General features: G+C 51.6%; 1 protein-coding gene across 1 annotated transcript in view; it reads left to right on the forward strand.

Annotated features, from left to right (window-relative positions):
- Positions 1-6,566: 6,566 nt before the first annotated feature.
- Slc6a1 (solute carrier family 6 member 1) overlaps positions 6,567-22,789 on the forward strand; it is a 35,052-nt gene continuing 18,829 nt past the window's right edge. Inside the window, exon 1 of the mRNA XM_005365028.2 lies at positions 6,567-6,670. The gene's annotated coding sequence lies outside the window, so the exon portion shown is untranslated. The remainder of the gene's footprint in view (positions 6,671-22,789) is intronic.

Here is a 22,789-nt window from a genome sequence, read left to right on the forward strand (position 1 = left end):
ACCCACCTATGTTCTAAGCTATGAGCCCAAGCAGTTTGTTTATTACTTAACCAATGAAATCAACAGATTGATATATGACACTCCCACATCAAGGTAGGCACCCACACTCAACTCCCACATGTCCAGCGGTGCCCCGTGGTAAAGTACCTTCCCTTAATAAACCTCGGCTAAAATAAGGACAGGAATCATTCCTACTTCCTTGGCTTGTTAGGACTCAAACACGACCCATAAAGGCCTGTCAGGTAGCTACTGGAACAGTCTCCCCACAGGAACTTCTCCATAGTGCCTCTTCTCTGTGATTCAACAGGAGCCAGTGTGTGCCAATCTTGCCCAGGGTGCCCTCCCTGCAACATACCTCAGCCCTGTGGTCAGAGTCTCCATCTCATTCCTGTTTCACAGACCACCATGAAACAGAGACACTAAGAAATGAGTGACATTTCCAAACGGTGGCCCTCTATAGAATAACCAACTCTTAGAAGGTCAAAGGAGGACACGTGAGTCAAGTCACTTTGGGCAGGTCACCTTTTCTCTTCGCTTGATCTATAAAGTACTTACTTTCCCCTTGTTCTGAAGTATTTACAGGATAAAAATGACACCCATAGGCTCATAGGGAGTGGCACTATTAGGAGGTTTGGCTTTGTTGGAGTGGGTTTTGTGGCTTTTTTGGAGGAAGTGTGTCACGGGGGCTGGGAGGGGGGACTTAGAAGTCTCAGATGCTCAAACCATGCCCAATTAAATCTTGTTTGAACAAAATTTCTTCCTGATGCCTGCAGATCAAGATGTAGAACTCACAGTTCCTTCTCCAGCACCACGTCTGCCTGCATGTCACCATGCTTCCTGCCATGATGATAATGGACTAAACCTCTGAACTGCAATCCAGCCCTAATTAAATGTTTTCCTTTATAAGAGTTGCCACGGTCATGATCTCTTCACAACAATAGAAACCCTAACTAAGACAGCTCAATTGACTTTCAATGTTCTGGCACTAAGTGATTGCTCAGTAAATAGCTGACGTGCCTCTTCCACATAGGTAGGGCTTACCCAAGGCTGAGTGGCTCCCGGATGGTCTCCTGGGGGTGAGAATCCAGTCCTTCCACCTTGCCAGTTCTGTTGTGTCCCAGAGATCAGCGTCAAGTGAAGGAGAGATGGGGCTGAACCTGACGAGTCCAGCTCAACCGTACAGGAGAGCACCTGGGGAGAACACAGTGTAGGAACAGTGTCTTTGGTAGAGGAACCATACATGCAAGAGCCTGGAACTATCTTTCTAAAGACCTTGAAGTTAATACAGAGACCAGATTCAGGCAGTCTGTATGGAGGGAGCCCAAGGGGATGGCATAAGGGTCAACAGCACTGGTCTCACTGTGTTTGGGCTCCAAGGAGCCATAGTCCCTTTCCCCACCCAGAGGAGAGTAATGAGTACCAAAGAGAGCAGGAATGAGCTGTGTCTGGGAATTCTAGCAGGGAGGAAATCAGTACAGTTCCTGGAAAATCAGGCAGGCTTCTTGGAGGTGGTAACACTTCAGGCTGACCTTGGTTCCCCCCTGGGAAGCCAGAACTTGTCAACACCAGCAGAGTGGTAAGTAAATAGGGACCAACCATGTGCCACAAACCAGGACATTCTCTGGATCCCTCCTGGTGGACTTGTGAGAAAAATCCTAGTTTCATTCCTATTCTATACCCGAGAAAACTGAGGCTCAGGAAGGTTAGGCCCCTTGCCTAAGGTCAGCGAGCTCCAGCCAGCAAAGTACCACAATGCTTTGTGCTGAGGTGCTGCCCAACCCATCCTGGTGGACTTGCTCCTTTGGTCCCCTTGGCATGCTGGAATGTCTACCTACTGATCCCTGCAGGTGAGAGAGGCACAAATATTTTAACGTTCTGCGGTAGGGCCACAGCCAGTAGTGATGTGCCCCAGTGTAACTCGAGGACAAGATGACAAGGTGGCCTCGTGTCCGATTACTTCCCTCAGTTTCCTATCCTACCTAGCTTTTCAGCTCCTGAGCATTCGGTGGCTTCGCTATGTGGTCAGGATGAAGTCTCACTTCTCTAAAGTGGTGGATGAGCCCAACTCTGGTGTCCCGTGCCTTCAGGTACCAACATGTAACTGTGGGGACTGTCCACTGATGGAGAAATCCTGGGCCCACAGCAGGATTGTGGGTAAGGTTACCCCAGCCCTCTGGAAATCAAACACAACCGAGAAAGGCCTGTGTGCCCACAGCAGTGATTTTATTGGCTTGGAAGGGGAGTCTCCATCTTGCCACACTTTCAGCCAGCCTGAAAGATGGAATTGGCTGTTGTCATGGAGACAAAGTCAGACTGAGCAGCAGATAGGGTCGTGAGCAGCAGGTCTGGACAAAAGCAAGGCCAGCAGACCCCTGAGCACACATCCACGTGTAGCAGCCTAGTGACGAGGAGGAAATGGGCTCAGAGAGGGGAAGGACTTGTCCAAGGTCACACAGCAGGTTAGTGACAGCTCATTCTGACTCCCACTTCCGGTTTCATTTAGTGGCTGTCAGGTTTACAAGAAAATCTAGGGACAAGAGGAAGAGTTACTAGCCCTAGAGACAGGCAGACCTAAGGTGGCATCCCAGCCCTGCAACTCCCCACTGGGTGACGCTGAGCCAAGCACTTGAGCTCTCTGTGCGCCTCTGTGTAGCCCTGTGTCGGCAGTTAGCATGGGATAAGTGTTTGGAAACGTAGCTAGTACTCAAGTCTTTCTGGCTTTGCCACGAGATAACTGGAGTCTTACGACAAGCCGCTGCTCCCTCCTGGGGACCTCAACTTATCCACAAACTGCTTCTGGTTTGATAATCCATGGATCTGAGACTCAGTGAGTTCTCTAAGTTAAGAAAGAGAGGGGATGTTAATAATAGTAACAGCTGTAGTTCCAGCTATTTCTTGAGTACCTACTATGTGCTAGGAACTCAGCTAGGTGCCAGGCCCTCCAACCCTAGCAGTTTCAGCTTTCTTAAATTCTCCCTTACTTTTCAGCTCCAGGTCATTCAATGGCTCTCCAGTGCTCTCAGGATCAAGTCCCATGTTTTATTTTAGTGTGGTGTGTGGGTGAACCGTCCACGCAGACCCTGGATTCCTGAAAGGCATCTCCCCAACTCTAAGGTCTCTTGATTTAGTCCTCCCCCCGTGCCTCACACCCAGTAAGTGTTCAATAAATATTTGTTGAGGCAATGAATACACAGACGAAGCAGTTCTCTAAATTAGGCCACACAAACTGAAGTCATTGGCAAGCCAGCCACAAGAGCCGGGCAAAAATCTGTGTGCCGTGTCTATTTTTATTTACTTAAATATTTCCTTTTTTTAGATTAAATAAGTGTATCTCAAAAGGAAACTTTGCATCACATTGTAACTAAAAGACCAATATTACTTGCCAGAAATAGGCCTCCAAGAAAATGGACACAAGGTCGAAGTAGAAAGACATCCAACGTGTTCTATCCTGCTGCCCACCACAACTGGAGATGCGGGATTTTCATACATGCTTGCCCATGCTCCTGAGAGGCTTCAACCTCTGCCCAGCACCAACTCACCCTTTTCTGTGAACGTTCTTACCACCACAGCCAGGGGCTGGCAGCTGACATTTTGGAAATGAGGTATTACAGAGGCTGTAACTCATGAAACGCCTGTGAGTTACCTGACAGACTCTCTCGGGTGTTTCATAAGGGGCTGGGGGTCCTGCCTCTCCTGTAGCTACAGTGCATGGGCGCGTGTGCACACGTCACACACACACACAAACACACACACACACACACACGTCATCCTTCAGGGATAGCACTTAGAGCTCTATCACGCCAAGTTTGTAGTTCGCTGGGCTGGGAGGCATATGGGGCTGAGGTGGAGGGGAGCGTGCTATGAGAACATTTTAATATTTAATATCCATCCGAGAGGCAAGCCTAAGAAACCGTCTTGACTGCCAGGGGAAGCTTTCTGTGGGAGGTCAAACAGATGCAGAGATGTGGAAAGATGGAAACAAAAGCCAATCAGGGCCTGGAGAGATGGTTCGGTGGTTAGGAGCACTAGTTGTGCTTTCTGGAGGACCTGGATTTGGTTCTCAGTGCCCACATGGTGATTACAACCATCTGTAACTCCAATTCCAGGGGATGCAAGGTCCTCTTCTGAAGTCTGCAGGCAGCAGTTATACACATGCATGAGCATACCTACACAGATACACAAAATAAGAATGAATCAACCTTTTAAAAAGTGTCTTGATTATTCAGAGAATCACTCTGCCTTCAGGCACTGCTGCATCAGAGGGCTTGAACTACATTCACTGGGCCTCTGTTGGCTTCATTTCCGTTTTCCTCTATGTTCCCGTACATTCAGGTGGGATTTTACCAGGTGTGTCAGTCAGTCCGGATTTAGAAACCTGTCGATGACAAAGACTTTTGGTAAAAGTCCCAAATGGAGGTGTCATTAGCCTAACATCTGTCGCATGCCCTTGCTTTGAGGCGATATGTCCTGACTGGCAGGGTCACAGTCCCACTTGCGGAAGTGGGTTCTCTACCCAGTCTTATGAGTGGGAGGAGTTGGGAGAAGGTCCCTCAGTAAAAACAGAGGTCCTGAGACAGGAAGACATAGGAAGGGTTAGCACGCTTGCAAAAGCAACCCTTCCCCTTGCTTCCACACCCAGATTTCCCCTAACAGTTTTGTACATTTAACCACGCCCCCTCCCCAGTGGCACTTTCCTGAATGGATGCAACTGTCATCCCAACCTGGGCTAGGAACCTTGCAGCACAAATAATAAAAACACTGAGACAGAAATTGGGGTTCAACCCGAAAATCAGAAAAGCAAAGCAGCCAAGCCAGCAGAGAAGTCTTACCTCTACCAAAGCTGGGTGACTACAAACTAAGCCTCTCTCTCCTCCCATTTTAAATTCCCACTAGTACTGGGGTTAAAGGTGTCGGCCACCACCACCGAATTTGTTTCTGTATTGATCTTGTGTAGGCCAGAGTAGCCTTGAACTCACAGAGATCCATCTGCCTCTATCTCCCAAATCCTAGGATTAAAGATGTGTGTCACCATTACCTGACCTCTAGTGGCTTTAGCTTTGCCTCTGGTCTTCCGGCAAGATTTGTTTATTAAAATACAAGTAATATACTACTACAGACCCTCACGATGGCCCTGGCTGTTTTTGTCATTCTAGGCTCCCTAATGTTTTTTCCAAGAAAGCCTGTTTCTCTCACTGGCCCCATAAGAGCTAGGGCCTGTGTCTACCACTGTGTCCCTAAGCCCGAACCAGCATAGGTTGCACTAAAGGAGCTCATGAAAGATTTGTTTGAAGCACAGACAGCACCCAGTAACCAGTCAGGGGGTTCCAGAGAGTGCTAAGCCTCCGTTCTTGTGGAAGTGAGTGTGGAGAAAGTGAGTTTGGGTGGCCTTTGGGAGTTGAGGCTGATGACCCCACGATGGACGAAAATAGTGAATGGAAAATCAAATAGTAAATACCAGACTTGGGGACAGAAGCGGGGAGGGCACCATAGCAGCAGAGAAGTTCTTTCTGAGTTTGGGGGGACTGTGGAAAATACAGGCATGGCCATTCCCCCAAAGGCTCTATGGAAGGAGCCAGGAGGTCTGGACTTGGGGAGAGAGGCAGCTGGCACTGTGCTGGGGCTGGTCCGAAGCAGGGATGGTCTAGACAACCAACCCCTCACACCTCACGAGCTGGAAGCAGAGCACCTAGGCGTCTTAGCCAACCCTGGGTTTCCAGATTGGAGTCTGCTGTATACGCACACATGCACACACATGCGCAGAGTGTAGTCTGCTGTATACACACATGCACACACACGTGCAGATTGGAGTCTGCTGTACACACATACACACACAGATTGTAGTCTGCTGTACACACACATGCGCAGATTTTAGTCTGCTGTAAATACAGATTGTAGTCTGCTGTACACACAAATGCACACACATGCACAGATTGTAGTCTGCTGTAAATACACAGATTGTAGTCTGCTGTACACACAAGCATGCACGCACACACACCCCTTCATGACACACCCCTGCAGAGGCCATCTTTCCCAGCCTAGTATCTCCAGGTAGAAACAGCAAGGCAGCAACAGACAGGAGAGGAAGGGAGGGCTCAAGAGTTCTAAACCAGCTCCCACAGTACCCCCAAGAGAGAAGGTCTGACAGAGCCAGAGAAACCAAAAGACAAATTGAAGTAAACCTTTGAGGCCAACAAGAAGATGGAGAGGGAGCAGGGCTGGGAGAGAGAAGGAGGTCAGAGAGAGCGGAAGAGAGGAGTGAACAGAGAGAAGGGGGGCGAGAAGGAGGGGAGCAGGGCCGAGGGAAAGAGGCTGCCAACAGAGGAAGGAGGGGAGCCAGGCAGAGGGAGGAGGGGGCTGGTAGAGCGAGGCGAAGGCAGAGGGGGAGGGGTGCAGGGTAGAAGGAGGAGGAGAGTAGAACAGAGGTAAGTGGGAGAGAGGTGCAGGAGCACAAAAGGTGGGAAAGGCGAGGTGGAGTCAGCAGAGTAGGGGCGGGCAAGACGGCGCGGACAAGCCCCGCCCGGTGGGCGTGTCCTATAACCCCGCCCCTCCGTCCGCCCTCGAAGCCCTAGCGAGCTGAGAGGTTGCAGGCGAGCTGTGCGAGCCCAGGAGCCCAGGCGCCCGCGTCCTAGCGCGGCCGAGCCCGGAGCGGCCCGCGCAGCCCCGGCTGCAGGTAGGAGGGGAGCTGGCGTCGGGGTGCTGGGTGGAGGGTGGGTTCCTAGGCTACAGCGATCCCCGTCCTCGCCTCCGACGTGCGCCGGCTGCAGCCCAGGGATGCTCCGGAGGCGGGAGGGTCACAAGAGGCTGGGTGCCGTCGATGTCCTGGTTCATTTCCCAGTCGACGACGGGCTATCCAGGAGGGAGCTAGACTAACGTGCGCCACGTCCCCAGTTTCTGCATGCTTCATTCTCTCTGGGGCGGGAAGGATGTAAAGGCTAGGGACCACCTGAGGATGGGGACATCTCCTTTCCATTCTGGGGCACTTCAAGCTCTCTGGAAACCCTAGCTTCAAGAAAGTGCACAACAGCCTGGGCTGAGCGCGCGCAAGCTGGTGCTGCTGCCCTGCTCACCCAAGAGTTGCCCAGTGCAAGAGGTGGGTCGGGCCAGGACTTACAGCGGGTGGCAAACCTTCCTTCCTTTTTGTGAATGACCATAGGTTCTCCATGCCCAATCCCCCTGTATACACTCATCCCCGTCCCCATGGGTGACACCCACAGAGGTCCTGTTCTGTGGTTGCTCTGGGCTTCCAACAAGAGACTCAGAATGCCAGCTCTGTACAGAGCCAACATCCTTTCAAATTAGACCCGCGTCTCAAGGAGAAAATTGGATTTTTGAAAGCCAGTTGTTAAGACCAAGATACATAAGGTCCATGGACTGAACCTCCTGGCCACGAAGATCAGGGTGAACGGGACTGTGACCATATCAGGGAAGGGACTATGTCCAGCTGAGCGGAACTTGATGCTAGCCCCAGTTTTTCTATGGCATGCGGGGTGTGTGTTGGGCAAGAGAAAAAAAATGATGTACTGGGTCCTGCCTGTATTTCTATATATCTGTTGTTGTGAACTTTGGTGGAAATAGTGGAGCCCACATACCCCAACTTCCAAATTGCAAAACAAAAGAGGTCTGTGGGAATTCAAAGTGTTCTGCAGTCTTCCCCCACCCCAGTTCTGGGGAGACTGAACCAGACCTAGCACCTCCAAGTCAAAGCATCCTCAGAACCTCTTCAAAGCAAAGGAGAAGGTGAGAAAGTGGCCCTGGGAGGTTGAGTCCCTGCTGAGAGAGGAGAAACCGGGGAGTTTTCCCCAGAGCAGGAGGGCAAAATGGCTGAGCCTCCCTCGAGCTTCAGAAAGGAATTGCCAGGCAGGCGGCAAACAAAGAAAGCGCTCTGTCTCTAGCCAAGTGCTGGCTTGGTGGCCAGTGAGGAGAGGACAAACAGTGAGTCCCAGGCAGCGAGACACAGGCCGGCCTGTCCCCAGAGCCTCTGTGGAGTGGGGTTCCCCGAGAAAGGCACAGAAGACAGGCAGCTACCACCGAAGGAGAAAGCAGTAGTGGTCATTCCCCAGTGGAACCCTCCTTCCTTGGAAGTAGGGTCTCTGGAATGAGGCTCTAATGAGGAGTTCAGAGGCCAAGGCGAGGCTAAGGAAAGATGCAGAGCCTCCACACTTCTGTCAGCACAGTATTTGACATTCCTGGTAACTCAGGAGCTAAGGCTGTGAATTCATCCACCGAGAAGGAACTCAATGTGTTCGAGAATAAAGCCCACCTGGGAGGAAGGTGATTGCCTAATGGTCCAGCTAGCAGGGACCTGCCCTTATCTGCCTGTGTCGGTGAGACAGGAAGGCTGTAAAATACTTCCTTCGAATCCACAGCCAGGAACGAATGAATGCGCCCTGGGTGAGGGTTCAGTTTGGGCTGAACACTGCCATTGCTTGGCTGGGTGACCTTGGCCAAGTTCTAGTCCCCCTTGGAAAGAAGAAATGGAATGTTGAAGCCTTTTGGTGTGCCAAGCTTGTAATTTCTATCCTAACCTCACTAAAAAAAAGAGGGGGGGGGGAGCTGCCCTAAGCCCTACTTTAGAATCAAGGGAGAATGAGACAAGGGGGGTGGGGAGTGACTTGCCCAAGGTCACACAGAGAGGAGGAGTTGCGGCAAAGATTTGGCCCTGCTCTTCTGATTCCCCAGCCGAGGCTGCCTTATTGTGCTTCTCTGGCCACACATCTTCACAGCTGTAAAGTGGGATAGTCAAGTGTAGGTCACAGACAGTGGGATTTCATGGTGGACTGGGACAGTTCCTCCGGACCTGCTGTCAGAAAAATGGTTGCTTCTCTTCCTTTCCTGCAAGGCACAGGTCCAGAGCAGCATTAAATAAATTGCCCTCCTGTAGAAATCCTGTCCCTAGGACTGGCTGTGAGAGATCTCTCAAGTCGCCTGAAACTCAGAGTTGTCTTTTCCTCCTTGCCTCTTGCTTATGTTGATGTCAGATGCCTGGCCAAGGGTCGACCCTAGCAAATCCAGCCTTGGCCACAATTTGCAGCCCTCAGCATCCCAAAGGCTCCCCATGACCATGCAAGTAAGCTGGAAGCCATGCCTTTCCTTGCGTCCTGTTCCATAGCTTGCCAGATAGTCCCTCGGTCCCAAGCTGTGTTCACCCAGCTTCCTTCTCCCTCAGAGGAATTCCTGAAGCCAAACCCAATGAGAGCCCCTTTGTCACCTTGCCTGGTCCCGAAATGGCAGGGTGGCAACAGGCCTGTCTTTGCCTAAATAAGAGCTGTCCCTTCCACTCAACTGTGCAATGTCGCCAATTCTTCACCTGGTCAGCCTTTGCTGGGATGGAAATGACCTTAAAATGACTTCAAATGACCTTGAAATGACTTCAACTGCAAAAAGCAGTCCCCCACACACACAGCTAAAGAGAGCAGTTCCTCCCTCAGTGGTGAGGTCACCAAGCAGCCACTGCTCCAAGATTTGCTGACTTTTTAAGTTTCCTTTTTCTTTTTTCTTTTCCATCCTTCTTTTCTTCCTTCCTTCTTATTTTTCCTTTCTCTCTCTCTCTCTCTCTCTCTCTCTCTCTCTCTCTCTCTCTCTCTCTCTCTCTCATCAGCTTTGCCCTATTCTCTGAAAGCCATTGTGAAGTAGTGGAAGAGAACTTGGCCCCTAAGAGTAAAGAGGCTGGGTGGCCAGATTCGAATCTCAAAATAGGGCTTCCTGGGAGAGGTGTCTGTAAACTTCTTAGACACCCACCGCTGTTGTTATCTCCTGACCAACCCTGATCCCACGGCTGTGGAAGGAAGGCCAGTGAAACCCACTCAGACCAGAGACCCTTCCTGGTACAGGCGGTAGGTGTGAGCACAAGCTGTAACCTGGAATTTGGCTATAAACAAAGGCAGAGTTTTCAAGAACCCTTGTCCCCAGGACAGCATTGCAGATACAGTGACAGCTGTCCTTGCTGCCACACTGCCAAAATGCCAGGGAATGTGGCCGTGCTGCACTTTTGTGGTGGCAGTTAATTTCCGCAAGCCCCTGTGAGGTGTGCAGAGGAGGACAGTAAATGACCCTGAGTCCAAACTCCGCCGTAAGCTCCCCTGCAGAAGATACCTCCTGCTGTGGCGCCCAGGCGCAGCCTGCTAGGAAACCTCAGGGTCTGCCTCCAGCCCCTGAGCCCCCTCATCTCCAGGCTGGGCATCTGCCTGGAGGCTCTTGCCTGCAGGAGGAAGCTGAAGTTTGGTGACCTCTGCCGTTATAATGCAGAACTGAGATTCTAGCTGAGATCACCATCCTATTCAAAGGGATCTGTGGCCTGCACGTCACTTAAAGCTGGTATTGGTGACATGCACCTGGCCACCACCTTTCCCAAACTCCTGGGTTTCTCATCTTTTGTTCCCCCCACCTCCCTGCTCTGAGAGCCATTGAGAGCAGCCCAAGGAAGCCATCAGTTCCGTTTCCAGTGATCTGACATGACACAGAAAGGGGCATCCGATTCGATGTGAGCTGCCTGCAGCAAATAGCCTTCTATTTTTATATTTCTCACAAATTGGAAATTACAAGGAGACCAGGTCTTGGAGAATGACTGGTGGTGGCAATCAAAAGGTGGGGGAGATATGCACTTGGGTGGAGCGAAGCGCATTAAGGTGCTGGGCCCCTCAGCTGGCAAAGGGGCTCTGGGCTTCTGGGGCTGGGTGTAATCCTGACACACAAGCAAGTGGGAAAGGCAGAAATTGGTGGCTGCTTCAGACAGTGACCTGCCACACTGCTCACCTGTCAGCTGCCTGATGTCTGCAAGGCCAGTGTCTTGCGCCAGCTCTTGAGCTAGCTGAGCCTTAGACAGAGGGACGTTCAAGGTCAAAGATGCCCTGGGAGGCGCTGGCAGCAGGTTGCCTCCCTGGCCTTCCTGCTTGAGAAGAGCAGAGAGAGCACGCAGTTGCCATGAGAGGAGTGTAGACATTTGGAGCCAATGTTTTGGCTGCAAACTGGTGCTGACCACACGACTCCTGGTTATCAGAGCAGCACTTTATAGTTTGTAAACCACGCCCTTGCTGGTGGGATGGGGAAGTAACAGAGGAAAGGATTAGAGAAGAATCCTAGAGAAGAGTCTTCTATCAACCAGAGAGAATCTTATTTTCAGATAGTTTTTCTATCTAAATCTGATTGACCTTGACCTAAATCTGATTGACTCTTGGCTCAGGGAGAGAATATTTACTCATCTAATATGTAGAATTTTGGTTTTCAAAGCACTTTCTTAGTTGAGCCAGGCACTCCAAAGACACTCTTACCATTACTATCCTCACCTTTTGGGGAAACTGAGGCTCAAAGGACTCCAAGCCCTTGCCTGTACCTTGGCTTTGCAGCCGACACGGGTCCTCTTTACTGAGCCCTTCTTCCTGAGAGGGAGCCTGGGTAGCACCATACTGGCTAGAAGAGGAACCCACAGCACCGGGGGTTGAGGTGGCGGATGTCAAGAATGGGCTCAACCCAGAGACTGCCGAGTAAAGAACTGTCTCTCTACTTATTTGAGCCTTATCTGGGCTCTGACCAAAAACTGTCATTGTCTTGGTCATGGTCAGAGTTTAGGGTTCAAAAGTGTGATCCTTTGGTCTCGGCAGTAGCCAGATATGGAGGAGGGAGAGATGTGTGTTCTCAAACAGGCCTGCATGACACAGGCATGCCCATTTGAAGGAATTGGGGTGACATGAACCCTCCAGCCTTTGTTAGGTTATACAGAGGGGTCTGTGGTCTCAGAAGCCAGGAAGGATGTGGAGCGACATTCCTATGTAAGCCAGTTTATCTGAAGACCACTGTCGGAGCATCACGTGGCTACAAGTGAGCTCAACACTAATGGGGGGATGGGTACAGAATAGATAGATCACCTGCTTAGAATGGATGTTGAACACTTGCTGTGCTGATGGCTGTGACATCTTACCTGTTTGGGATACTTGCCTCTGGGGTGCAGTAGGGGAGGTAGGAGGCCTGGGGGCTTCTCCAGTCCCCTAGCTGTTGTAAGGTGGACTAAAGAACCTGACCGGTCATCTGACTGCTGCCCGAGTGTCCCACCTCCAGGCCCTGGACAAGGTTGGCCAGTTATGTGACTGCTGCCCGTGTGCCTCACCTCCAGCCCCTGGGCAAGGCTGAGCCCCTCATTTCCCCCACTGCAAGGTTGGTGCTGGGGTGGATGCTCTCCTCCGCTCTGAGGCAGGGACCCGAGTGGGTGCCCTGCTTGTCAGCTATGTTTGGATGGGGTTTTGCTAACGCCGAAGCCCATGTTTTTCCATGTTGTTCACTTCTTTGAAAAGCACCTGAGCAGAGAGAAGGCTGTGCAGAGGCGACAGGAGGAGCTGTGAGGAGATGGCTCTCATTCTTTGCAATTACTGTGACTGCTTCCAGAGCTTGAGATCAAGGACTCGCGTGTAATTAAAAAAAAAAAAAATAGGAAACCGTAACACCTCCCACCTTTGCAAAAAATAAAAAAAACAAAAACAAAAAACAGTATTCATGGAGAAAGGCGAGAAGCAGTCTTATCTATGTATGTTTGTAAAAATGGGGTTTAAATGCAGGTGTGTGCCATTTAACAGGTTTTCTCAGAAAGAAAGTGCAGATGACACATGGGGTCACCCCCCTAATATTGACTCTGTGACATGATACAGAGCCAGCCACAGTACCAAGATCCTCCATAAGAAACAGAGACACCAGAATTGAAGGGGTGTCCCAAGTTAGTTCACAGACAATGACAGAGCTGGCACTCCATGAGACCCTAGCTAGCACACCCGAGAAGGAAGCGGAGAGTCACCTCCTGCCTGGCTTTAGGCTGCAGGGACCATGGATGTGTCTCTTCTCAGGACTGCTGACCAGGATAGTTGTCCTTTTGCTGCTGCCTGTTCCTCAGGCTCCAGGCTCCGTTGGGGGAGGGAAGCTGCCCATCCCACTTCCTCCTCACCCCCTGAATTTCTCCATGACACCCTCCTGAGACTAATGGCTGGGTAAGACCGAGCGCTCTTTCTCCAAATGGCATTGGATGGCAGTAATGACAAAGCAGATGTGGTTCCTCTCCTTTGCTAGGGCTTCAATGGGAACGCCAAGTCGGGGGAGATCAATGGCGGTGCAGGGCTGCCGGCAGCCTGCTCAAAAGGGATGCCATCAGCCAGGGCCAGGGCAGAGCACCCCTCTGCAGCCTTGGAGGCTCACTAGGTCCCAGAGGCGCCAGTGTCCTTCCTAGGCTTGGGGTCCTCAACTGTTTCCGGGACATCCATCCATGGCAGCTTTGGGAGACTTTTCTGGAGGCCTCCGGGGACCTAAATAAGTTAGATACTGGTTAGGACAGGTGTGGGCATTCGGTCACACCAGATAGAATGTTGTGTGCCTACTGTGTGCCAGGTTCTGGAAAAGAAGAGCTTCTCATTGTGGAAACTGTATCTCTTCAGGGACCCAGATCATCATTCCCTTTCCTTCTCCATCATCCGCGTGGTTCCTTGAGTGACAGCCAGAAATCACACAGCTGGGGACCATAGCAATAGGAGCTAAGGGCTAAGTGGGTAGAGAGGCAGCCAGTAGACAGGCCATTCTTCATGTCCTATTGCTTCAGCTTCCTAGATAGTATGTCACTGGTTTCTGAGGAGAACATGGACCTTACCCAGGCTGTTCTGCCTCAGTTTGCCCATCCACAGAATGGGAAGAAAGGGGTCTATGATGACTGCTGGTGGAACTGTGTATCCCAACCAACCAACTCTAATGCTGGGGGGTCGGGGAGATGGTTCAGTGTCTGGGGATGACATGTTAGAATTGGTTTATCAGGAAAGACTGCCACCACTCAAGACAGCTTCCAGTTCATTCTCTGGCCTAAAATATTATCCTAACCTCCCACATTGGTCGCTATAGTGGTGTTTTTAGACCTAGCAGGCTGCTTCTCGGGATTTTGAAGCTAAAACCACAAGCACACCCACTGTAGGCAGCCCTGTGTTACAGATGGGTAAACTGAGGCCTAGACAGTTGTCCTAGGCCCAACAGATGCTAGGACCCAGAACTTCTCACCCAGCCTTGCTGCTCTTTCCCCTGCCCCAAGCCAGCCCAGCTTGACTGTTGAGAAATTATTAAATGGAGTTGGAGGAAGGACTCTGGTTGCCGTGACAACGGAGCATGTGTCCTCGGGAGATAATGGCGTTGCACAAGGAGAGCGATGCGTGTGGAATGCTGATCCGGGAGCTTCTGGAGTGAGGGAGCCCGTGGAAAGCAGAAGGGACTATGTTGAAGCATTAGGCTCCCCAGCCAGGATGCATGGGTGTGCAGAGATGGGCGCGCAGGGATGGAGTCACTGTCGAGACGCTCACTGTTGTTGAGTTCCTTCCTTTCTCAACCCACTCAGAAAGGGGCACTTCGCTGTCATAGAATTAGGTAGAGCAGAGGCAAGGGCAGAGCTGGCCCTGTGCTTCCCACTGCTGCGGGGAAAGCCTATTCTAGGGGGTGGAAGCCAACTGCTGGGGTCTCAGGAGGGTGGTCTCAGGGCCTAGCAGAGCTCTGGTTCCTCCTCGGTGACAAAGACAGTGAATGTACAGATTCTGCTGGACCTCCTGGAACAGGTCAGCCCAAAGGAAGAGGACACTGCACGCTGCCAGAGCATCAGCTTTGAAGTCAAAGTCAACCCCCCCCCCCATCCCTTTAGTTCCGTGCCTCTGGGCAAGTCATGCATCTTTGAGCCTCAGCATCCTCAGCTGGAAAATGGGAGGAATGCCATTCCCCACCTCAGAGGACATTACAAAACGATGTACGGTATGGTAGGTGAAGCCACCAGCTAGTCCCAACTGACTCCCTCTATAGCAGCCACCATCTGTCATTAGCCCAAGGAGAAAGATGAAGGTCAGGGGTCACTGCTGCCACCGGTGAAGTTGCAAGAATGAAAGTTGCTGAAGCCAGTACAGGGGCACAAGATGCTTGTCCCCAGGCTAGGACATCCGTCAGAAGACATACAAACGCCTCCATCCTCAGAAACAGACACAATGCTCTGCATGCTGTGTGAGCTGCATCCCTAAAATCTTGCGAGCACGCCGCACTGAAGGAGACGGGTTCCTTCCGCCAGCTGTGTAAATGACTGCAGGCCGCAGGCCTCTTTGGAAAATATTCTCACCCACACCATTGATGTCTCTCGCCTGGAGAGCTGGTAAAATACATTTCTCTCTTGGATCAGAGAATGTGAGGGTAACACCTTGAGGAACCCCAGAGTGTATCACTTGCATGCTGATAGGGATGTGAGCTGGCTGTCACCCCATTCCTTCTTGGAAGTGGAAAGAGAGAGAGAGAGAGAGCTGGATTTGGGCGTGCAGCCATCCCTGAGGGAGAATTGCAAGTGCCAATGGAGATGGAAGCAGGCGACCATTTTGTCCCTTTTCCTGAACCTGTCTGAGCAGACCCAGTCCTTAAGATGAGGTTGTATCCTGCTTGTGCGTCCCCTACACACAGCCAACAGTGTTGGCTAACAGGTTCCCCAAACCTTCATCTGCAGTCAGGAGAGGGACAAGGGACTCCTTCAGTGGCAGAGAACTGTTCACATTTAGTCAAGGTTTTTGGCAACCTTCTCATTTTTGAGGAGTTCACTGGAAGAGTTTGAAATGATCAACCTCTCCCTGGGATTTCCCCGGCTGCCGTCATCTGTTGCATGTAGCTGAGAACTCCCAACATCATTCCTCTGCCTGGTTCCCTACCAATACCTCAAAACAAGCGATGTCAGCTGTCACCATTGTCTTGGGTCCTAGGTACTCACCTCACTGTGCTCTCTAAGCGCGAGTCCTCAAATGAGACGCTCCATTTGCACGGAGAGCTTATGACTAACCTTTACTCTCAGACGGTGACTCAGAAGCAGGTTGCCCTGCTCCCAGCACCAGGGTCCCGCTCTGCTCTTCCCGTCTTAGTTTGTGACAAACATCTGCTCACCCTTTGACCCCAAGCAGGTGCTATCCATAGGCTGAAGCCTATGGAATTTGTTCAGTCCCTATACCATCTTCTGGGATTCTTCCTCTATCAGGATTTTCACTGTAAGGAGAGGGTGGAGAGTCATCTCGTGGAATCTCTCTGGAAAGCCGAGGAGAGGAGTGAGCAGCAGACGTGAAAGTGAGCCTCTGTGCATCTTTATAAACATAAAATCAGCCTTAGACCCCCTAACTCTACCCTTTGTCAATTCTGAGAACACAGCCCCTCTCATCCTTGTAAAGTACTCTAGGCCAGTGCTTCTTAACCCGTGGGCCTGGACCCCTGGGGAAGAAGGTAAAACAACCCTTTCAGGGCAGTTGCCTAAGTCCATCGGAAAGTACAGATATTTACATTAGGATTCATAACAGAAGCAAAGTTACAGTTATGAAATAGCAACAAAATAATTTTATGGCTAGGGGTCACCAGAATGTGAGGAGCCATATGAAAGGGACGCAGCATTAGGAAGGTTGAGAACCATTGCTCTGGGTATTTTTACCCTGTCTGAGATCTTATGAAAAGAGGAATGGGATTTGTTGTTTCCTGATAGAAAGCAGATGCCTGGCATGCTTTTCTGAACTCCATCACCACGAGACACTGACACCCCTAGAAAGGGCCGCCTCTACCCTCACCCTTCGCCTACACCCAGAGAAGCACTCTGCTGTGGAACCATGGTGGCACCATGTACCATAGGACTGCAAATCAAAGCCCACTGGGGCCAAGTGGTCACAACCGTAACTAAGGGAGTTAGGGACAAGGTGACAGTAATGTTGGGGCTCAGCTCCCTCTCCAGGGGATGCAAATTCAGATCTGAAAATTCTAAGCAGACATCATATAAGACAAACACATTCATCCCAAAGAGCACTGGTTCTTGGGCAACCTTCAGTGACCTTGTTGCTGACCATTAGCCTCTAGGAGGGCTGGGTAAAGCCTGTGACACTGTTGGGGAGGGTGTCCCCAGTATGGATGCTTGGCCAGGAACCTTGAAACTGTCCCTGGTTACCTTCACTGCCGAGCTATTCTGTGCCACCCAGACAGGCCTCCTCCTGGCCTCACTTCTATGTGTGACTTACTAGGGATGTGATTAATTCAACTTGCTCTGGCAAGAGTCCCCACTCCCCCAAATTTGCATTCTGTTAACTCCTGTGGGAGTTTCCAACATTCTGGAAAAGGCAGAATGGTTATTTAACCCCATGGGCTCTCAGAGTGCTTTTACAAGGCAGAGAGCCATGTGAGCGAGTGCCAAGTGGTCACCCTGTCATTCATTTCCTGGTCCCAGTTAATCCTTCCGGTGGGCCGAGCTCCGAGTCTTTGCAGAGGCGGCCTTGGAACAGAGGCCCTCCAGAGAACCTGCCTTCGCCACCACAGGAGGTCAGGAAAGGAGAGGGGCTAGCACCCCTGGCTCGCCTCTGTGAGGTTGTCTTGTGTCCAGTGCAGGACTGGATGTGCAGGCAGCTGCCTGCATGGAAGTCTGCGTAGGGGGTTTAGCACCTCGAACCTAGTTAGGATACAGAAGAAATCAATGACCCGTGTCCTGAGGCCAAATTTGAATTCAGATCATTTCCCATGAATGACCTTGGGCTCCTCCAATCTCAGATTGCGTCTGGTGAGTGTGTGCTCCCTCCTTCCCTGAGTACTTAGGAAGGGATACAGTCCGGGTCTGCAGAACAGGAGTCCATTCTACCACCCCTCCCCTTCCCCCTCTCTCCTCGATCCTCTCCCTTCCTCCTCACTTTCCTCTATTCTTCCTCCTTGCCATCATCTCCCAGCCCTCGGCCTCCTCTTATTTTTCCTTCTCCCCCCTCTTATTTTCCTAATCCTCCCCTCTCCATTCCTCCCTCCTTCATATCCATCCTCCATGCCTCCCTGCCCTCTCTTAGGTCTGGGATGCTGATGCTGGGGTGGGTGGGGAGAGCAGTAAGCTGGCACACTTGGGGGCTACAGAGCATGCTCAGAGCCAGCGAAGGGGGTGGTTCGGGGCTTTCTTTATAGGAAGCATCAGAAGGCTCCAGCATGAGATAACTGGGTAGTGAGGATCCTGGCTGCATAAGAAACAGCATCTCAAATGCTATCTACAGAACTAGAGACAAAGCCCTACTGTCCTGCCACATCTTGGGGGTTCCTCCAACTGGCCCCAGTGGTCTGGCATGCAAGTGTTTATACCAGGGAAAGCAGCAGCTGCCACCCATCCAGCCTTTTGCTTTGTTTCCTGAAATCCCCTTCTTAAACACTTGGCCCAACACCGGCTTGAGGATATACGCTGTCCTTGGACCTTAAGGATGGAAGTCAGGAGAATACACATGCATCCGGTGCTGTGTGTGGAGCTGTAGGGGACACCGAGTCCCATCTGTACAGATCTGGCACCTCTCTCACAAGGACCAGGCAGTGGTGTCAAATCCCCTGTGTGCTGGTGGTCCTGTGTCCCCACAGACATTCATGCTCAGGAGCTTGGGCAACCAATCTAACCACCCTCTCCTGGACTTTCGCAGGCTTTCCTTATCTGGGCCTCCATTTCCATATCTGTGCAATGGGCATGTGATGGGGGTCAAATGACATGGTATAGGAAATATACAGATATATTAAAGGCACAGGAAGCTTCAGTGGGTTAGATCTGCGGCCCCACTGTAGAATAAACACACCTTCCTGCACACAAGGTCCTGTACAGCAACTGGCTATGCCCAGGAAGGAGTCTGTGGTACTGGTCCATCTGTGTTCATCTCTCAAATGTCCTGGGAGCTCCATAAGGAGACTGCAGACTCCATCTCGAATCTCATCCCCCAGTCCCCAGCATGGGACCTGGCTCACTCGATGCCGGGCAGATTAGATTGAAAATTGCCTCAACAAAATGAGGTGCACCACCAGACACCAGATAATTAGGCGTCAGAATGGGGTTTGGCAGGATGCCGATGGTGTGATGGAGAGAGAAAAAGGATGAAATCGGAATGAGGAAGCTAAGGTCACTGGGAAGCAGAGCCCTGCCCCTCCGCTTACACACAGGAGGCAACTAAGGCACAGAGGGCAAGCGGTTGGCTTGAGGCTACCCAGCTAGTGAGGTGTGAGCTCAGTGCTCCTCCCCATGGCTGGTGAGTTCATGAGCTGAGAGCCAGGGTCTTCAGCCGAATGAGGGTTACTGGTCAGGCTGTCACGTCACCTCTCACTCAAATCTCAACACCCAGCTTCTGGCTAGGAGAACTTGACAAGTTGCTTTGCCTCTCTGTGCCTCCGTTTACTCTTCTGCGGAGTACAATGGTTGCTAATTGATAGCTTAATAGTTATTCAGAGCAGCACAGCTTATACATTTGATGATGTTCTCAACAGGGTATTAGGGTACCTTCAGCTGCCCTCTCCCTGGAAGGACCAGAGCCTCAGCTTCCTCTTCCTCTTGCACGGACAACTTCATCTCCTAGCAGCCCCAGCCCTCCCACTGTGGCCATTCCAACTGCTATGGATTCTGTGCCCAGGGAGCCTAAAAGTCACAGAGAATTTACCCAGGCTTGGGCCCAGGATGCACAAGCTAAGGGAGGCGGTAGGCCAGGCTCTGACTCTAGGGCCCAGGTTAAGTTCTGGGTGATCTGGGACAGCTCATTTGACCTCTTTGAGATATGGCATCATGACTGCAAGACGGGACTATTGACCGTGTAGCTTCGGTATCTTACTCTTCTCTGGGTCAGACATGAAGCTGGAAACCACAACACTCCGTGAGGGTTTTCCGTGGAGCTCTGAGAAAAGAAGTGGCTTCCTGGAACTCCCCAGTGGATGCTAGGCTTTCCCAGCATCCAGTACTAGGGCTGCTGCTGACCCCAGGGTAGGCTGAGGTGGTCAAGAGGTTTGCAGTTCTTGAATGAGTGTGGGAGAGTTCAAAGACTGGAAAGATAAAGTCACTCTTGTGTTGTGTGATCCTGAGCTTGTGCCGGCCTTCTCTGGGCTTTATGCAGACATATAAATGTTGTATAGAGCCCGTCTAGACCAGGGAGGTTCTTTGGTCCCCTTATGTGTCAGCTGAGGGTCCAAGAACGGGGACTGTTCTGGAGGGGACTGTTCTGGAGGGGACTGTTCTGGAGGGGACTGTTCTGGAGGTGCAGCTGGACAGTCCCATCAATCTTGCCGGAAGCGGCCCTTTTCCCCTGAACACCTGTGGCCCCCCAGGACCTCACATCCCTCTCACCTCTTTCCCGTGGGCTTGCTGTCGTCGTTGCGAGTTGCTCCTTATGAGCGTGTGTATGGCTGATCATCTCTTTGCCTGGCACCTGGAACTGCCCCTTATTGGCACATCCTGTGTGTCCTGGCTTCGATTCTCACCACATTCTTGAAGCCCAAAACTAGCCCAAGCCAAATATCCCAATTAAGAACCCTGCAGAGATCAGATGGGAAGCCAGCCCCACAAAATCTGCGTTCCCTCCCTCACAGCTTCCAGGTCCAGCACACCTGTGCCACACTACCTGTCCCAGCGGACACTGCTGCTACCAGAGCTGCCCTGTGCAGAGCAAGGCTGGAACCACCCCCTGAGAGCACCCTGACTGCAGCCCTAGGCTGGCAGTCCTCAGTTCCCTTCTCTCCGGGGTGTATAGTAATCCAACCTAAGTAGCAGTAGTAAGTCTGGGCACTAGAACTCCTGTGACATGCCTGGAATACAGTAGGTGCCTAATACATGCAGCACTTCTGTGACAGGATCGACGCACGGGGACTTGAGTACACAGCAGATGTCCCAAGGGTGGGCCTAGCATTTCTCTCTCAATCAGATAATAAAATGCATTGTTTCCTCTTGGAATGATGCCAAGCCCAATATTAATTTCTTTCTTGAACCATCACAGTTCTGAAAGAGATAAAAGCAAGTGGGGGCTATTACAGCTGCTGCAAGCCTCTGCCATTCCAGTAATTACGGAGCAGAAGAGAGGGAGCAAGATGAAGCAGCAGTGAGCCCAGCCAGGGAGGGAGAAAGGAGGAGGGGTGAGAGAAGCAGGGAAAGGGGAGGGAGGAAAGGGAAGCGGGGAGAGAGGCAAGCTGATTGCTCTGCCTCCCCCGACCCACAACCCATGAGCTGGGACAATGGCACCCCTGGCTCTCCAGCCCAGGCTTCCCGGCCTCTGCCTACTTCCTTCCACACCAGGCCCTCTGAAGCCAGGAGACAGAGGGAGATTGTCCATGCCCCTCTTGCACAACTGACCACTGCTTCAGCCCTGGGCTGCCCATCTCTATGCTACCGCAGGCCCAGTGCCCTAGCAGCCGAGACCAAGTCCCCATGTCTCTCTTGGACTCTGAGACTGAGAGCCCCACCCATTTATAATACAAAAAAATATCATTTGAACTGCAACCTCCAAGACCTTGTGTGACATGACCCCTGTCACCCCTCCACCTGGACCTGCGCCCTTCTTGACCTCTCTGCGAACACCAAGAGCTCCTTCCGGCCTTGGGGTCTTTGCACTGCTTCAAACACTGTATCCCAGAGTGTCACATTTCCAACTAATAATTCAAACTGAATTTTGTTGTTCTGGCCAAATAAAACAAGCCCAAGGGCCACTTCTGACCCATTTGCCACATCTGATCTAGGGCTTTCAACTCCTCACTCCTTCCTGGAAAAACCCACAGAACTCTTTCTGCTTAGCTATGTTTTTGTCAATGATTTCAGGACTTGGTCCCAGAACCACACTGAAGAGGCGTAGGCCATCACTGAATCGCTCACCACCCTTCTGGTCTCTTTCATTAACTCTCTCCTCTCAGTGAGTCTTCTGTTTGCCTCACAACCAGTCCCCGTGCACATTACTCCAGCCCAGCTCCCCTCTCAGCCTCTACCGGGGATGAGCTGGACCTCTTCCTGTTCCGACTGACGTAAAGACCCACACAGAGAAGAGATTCACGTGTTTACCACTAGGACTGATACCTGGCTTCTGAAGTGCTGAGACTCTGAGGGACCAGAGTCTCAGAGTGTGTGGCCCTCCGTCCCTGTGTTAGCCCTGCTGGTGTATTCTCACATGCGTGCAGTCGGGAGTCCTGGGTGCAGATCATCTCCAGGTGAAAGGGTGAATGTCCACCTAGTGCCTGAGATTTCCTGAGCCCCTGTCAGCCAGTGCCGGAGTTAGGAGTTATCCTGCATCTGCGCCTGGCCTTTCTGTTCTCATCTCCGCCCCCTCCCCCATTTATCCAGATGGGGTCAGAGAGGCTAGGCAGCTCACCGAGCATGAGCAGGTCCTGGAGGGAGCCAAGGTCAGACTCAGGAATAAGGTGGCTTCCGTAATAGGCAAGTCAGTCTCTGCATCCCGAGTCCTCCCGCGGGCACCAGTTCCTTCACACCAGCCTCCTTTGTTTATGTTCAGACGCAGACATGAAATCACAGCTCTTGGCTCTGCAGCTCTTTCTCAGATGCTGCAGGTGTTTGCATGAATCCAGATACACATTTCCAGAAAACAGAAATGGCAGCCTGGCTCCCTCGGGGCCAGCTCTTCCAAGTAGCCCTGCCTGGGACCCTTGGGATGGACTTGAGGACTTGTGGACTGCCTTCCCTGAGGACCCAAGGGGTCAAGGAGTCTTTGAGCCACATATGACCACCCATCAGTGCTGCAGTCACAGAATGCCACAGGCCACTGTTGAATAATGACAGCAGCCTTATGGAAGCTGGGAGTCTATGGCCGTCTTGTTGAATCTTCCTGAGACACAGCCGGAGAGAGCCTAGAAGGTGGAATTCAGCTTTGTGACAACCACTCTAGCAACGGTGACATTGGTGGGAGCCAAGCCTCACAACCGACCTGACACTTCATTAAAAGCCATAGTAGGGACACTGGCATCCCAGAGGAGAGCAGCTGGGCTTTTAAAAGACCCTGGAAGTGCAGACTAGAACATCAGCAAGATATCC

This window comes from Microtus ochrogaster, unplaced genomic scaffold (assembly GCF_000317375.1).
Source record: "Microtus ochrogaster isolate Prairie Vole_2 unplaced genomic scaffold, MicOch1.0 UNK1, whole genome shotgun sequence".
Taxonomy (NCBI): Eukaryota; Metazoa; Chordata; class Mammalia; order Rodentia; family Cricetidae; genus Microtus; species Microtus ochrogaster.